Consider the following 3,305-nt stretch of genomic DNA (forward strand, 5'->3'; position numbering starts at 1 on the left):
GAGCGTATGTGGGATATAATGGGACGACAAGTGACTCGTGCGACTCGTTAACCGACAACTCTTTGAGAACTACGTGAAAAGGTCGAGCAGGCGCGGTATAACGTATTCCAGGACAGTATTTGCCATCTGTACGATAGACTGAATGCCAGAGTCAACGTCTGCATTGACGCCCAGGAAGACTACTCCATGTACTAGTGTAGGTGTTTCAACATGGGTCCCGGTACCTCAGGGCCCCTTGTGCTATTGATCCACTCCGTTTACAGGCCACAAGTGGCCCATCGGGACCATCCGAGCGCCGTGTCATCCTCAGGGGAGGATGCGGATAGGAGGGGCTTGTGCTCAGCTCACCGCTCTCCCGGTCGTTATGATGGTATTCTTGACCGAACCCGCTACTATTCGGTCGAGTAGCTCCTCCATTGGCATCACAAGGCTGAGTGCACCACGAAAAATGGCAACAGCACATGGCGGCCTGGATGGTGACCCATCCAAGTGCCGATCACGCCCGACAGTGCTTAACTTCGGTGATCTCACGGGAACCGGTGTATCGACTGTGGCAAGGCCGTTGCCCTTGTGCTATTGATCGGTAAATGAAATTATTTCATGTACTCCATATGCATTGTTGCAACGATAAATCGTGAGCAAATTGAAAACCTCTAAATAGTGAACTAATTTTTTCCAGCAGTGTATTTTTTCCAGCAGTGTATTTTTTGAAGTTTTTAATCAGCTTTTTATAGCTCCGCCATCTTATTTTTTTAAAATTTTCTACCAGCACCATAATGCATTTTTAACTCACTGCCATCCTACATCCTGGATTTTTGACGACGTGGGTAACCAAACTATGGAGTTTCTAGAATGAGATTTCCACTCTGCAGCGGAGTGTGCGCTGATATGAAACTTCTTGGCAGATTAAAACTGACGATGTACTGGCAGAAGTGAAGCTGTGAGGACGGGGCGTGAGTCGTGCTTGGGTAGCTCAGTTGGTAGAGCACTTACCCGCGAAAGGCAAAGATCCCGAGTTCGAGTCTCGGTCCGGCATACAGTTTTAATCTGCCAGGAAGTTTCATATAGAGTTTCTATCCCACTTTCACGTTTGAAAGTCATTAAAGCATAAAGTGGTACAGGTTGTACCCTGATATGCCACTCTTTTTCATACAATTCTCTATCGTAGATACCTTTCTGTTTACAACTGCATCCTCTGTGCAGACTCTCGTGGAACTTCCAACGTTATCCACTAGGTCATTTATATATGTTTTGAAAAGTAATGGGCCTACCACTCTTCCTTGGGGTATGCCCGAATTTACTTTTACATCTGAAGATTTCTCTTAATTGAGAATGACATGCTATGTTATGTTTGACATAAACACTTCAATCCAGTCTCACAGCTGATTTTATTTTCGGTAGGCTCGTATTTTGTTCATTAGGTGGCAGTGTGAAACAGTATCGAATGCCTTCCGGAAGTCAAAGACCACGACATTAATATGTGGGCTACAATATACTTATTTCTGGATACTGTTTACAAAACAGAGCGAGATGAGTGTCATAAGACCCATTCTGTTTCGTACAGAGGAGACTTCCAGTCTCCAGAATTGTCATAATACGCCAGTATAAAACATATTCCAAAATTCAACAACAGCCTGACGTCAGAGATACAGACCAACTCCCCTCCCCCCCCCCCCCCCCCTCACCAAGATCGAACGGAGCTTGTACTTCATCTTTAGTGATCGTACTGTGAACCAGGTATTAAACTTCATTTTCTCTTATACTATAGCAGATGCGACATTTATTTCTAGTCGTATAGTTGGATTATTGCATATATGTACCAGTCATCTATTCTCTTTTTCAATTGGGATACTGTCTTGTAAACTGGAAAACATGTTTGGTTCCTCAGTTGAGGACGATTGTTAAGTCGATCGCCCGCCATCCCAGTTAGTCAGTTCTGTACCTGATCGCTTGTTTATCATATTTTTAGGATTAATAAAAGTGAAAGGACGGATATAGACGTAGATTCAGAAGTAAAGACTGAGAAGTGGATATTTTAGTGTTACTTCCATTTCTCTACTAGCTTTCAAAAACTCGTTTACGGTAGAGGACTGCAGCACTATTCCCCTTTTCAATTCTAGAACAAACGCAAGGATGGCTGACATAGTGTTTAGTGTATCTGGGATTGTAAAACAGTTAAGATCCTTACACGCCAGACGGTATCCACGTAAGATTTTATGTTGATTATGTTGCAAATATAGCACCAGGCGTAACATCAGGTGTGCCCCAGGGCAGCGTAATATGTCCGCTGCTTTTTACGATTTACATAAACGATCTCGTTGATGGCACTGACTGTTTGCCGATGATGCTGTAGTCTACAGGAAAGTAGTATCACACGAAAGTTGTGAACAAATAAGTGAGGATTTGCAGAAAATAATTGCGTGGTGTAATGACTGGCAGTTATCTCTCAATATTCATAAGTGTAACCTACTGCGTATAACAAAGCGAAAATCCCCATTAATGTACGAGTACAAAATAAATGCCCAGTCTTTGGAAGCGGTAACATCCGTCAAATATCTGGGTGTGGCTATTCGAAATGACCTCAAATGGAACGATCAGTTTAAACAAGTAACGGGTAAGGCGAACACTAGATTACGGTTTATTGGTAGAATCCTGAAGCGATGCAGTCCTTCATCAAAGGAAATAGCTTACAATACTTAAGTTCGTCCACTCTTAGAGTATTGCTCGTCTGTGTGGGACCCTTACCAGTTAGGTCTGATTCAAGAGACTGAGAAGGTCCAAAGAAGAGCGGCAAGATTCGTGACTGGTACATTTAGCCATCGCGAGAGCGTTACAAATCTCATAGAAAGTTTGAAGTGGGACACACTTGCAGATAGACGACGTGCTAAGCGGAAGGGCCTGCTCACTAAATTCCAAAATCCGATCTTCGCCGAGGATGTAGAGCATATATTATTACCACCAAGTTTCAAATCGCGCAATGATCACCATTCAAAAATAGGGTAAATTAGAGCTCGTACTGAGGCGTTCAGACAGTCGTTTTTCCGTCGCGTTATCCGCGAGTGGAACAGAGAGGGGGGGAATATGACTTTGGCGTGACTAGTGCCCTCCGCCAAACACTGCTTGGTGGCTAGTGGAGTATACATGTAGATGTAGAGTACTGTGACCACCTATCTAATATGTGCCGTTTGATTTTTATACGCAAAACAGTTGTACCTCGTCATGCCATGAGGTATGCAACAACTTTGTATGTTGGTATGTAATTTTCTGGCAGTATATATTCACGTACTCGTCCTTTAGAATAATGT

At 43.4% G+C, this 3,305-nt stretch overlaps 1 pseudogene; it reads right to left on the reverse strand.

Moving 5' to 3' along the window:
- Positions 1 to 449: 449 nt before the first annotated feature.
- LOC124557288 lies at positions 450 to 567 on the reverse strand (annotated as a pseudogene).
- Between the last annotated feature and the right edge of the window lie 2,738 nt (positions 568 to 3,305).

Source organism: Schistocerca americana, chromosome X (assembly GCF_021461395.2).
Source record: "Schistocerca americana isolate TAMUIC-IGC-003095 chromosome X, iqSchAmer2.1, whole genome shotgun sequence".
NCBI lineage: Eukaryota > Metazoa > Arthropoda > Insecta > Orthoptera > Acrididae > Schistocerca > Schistocerca americana.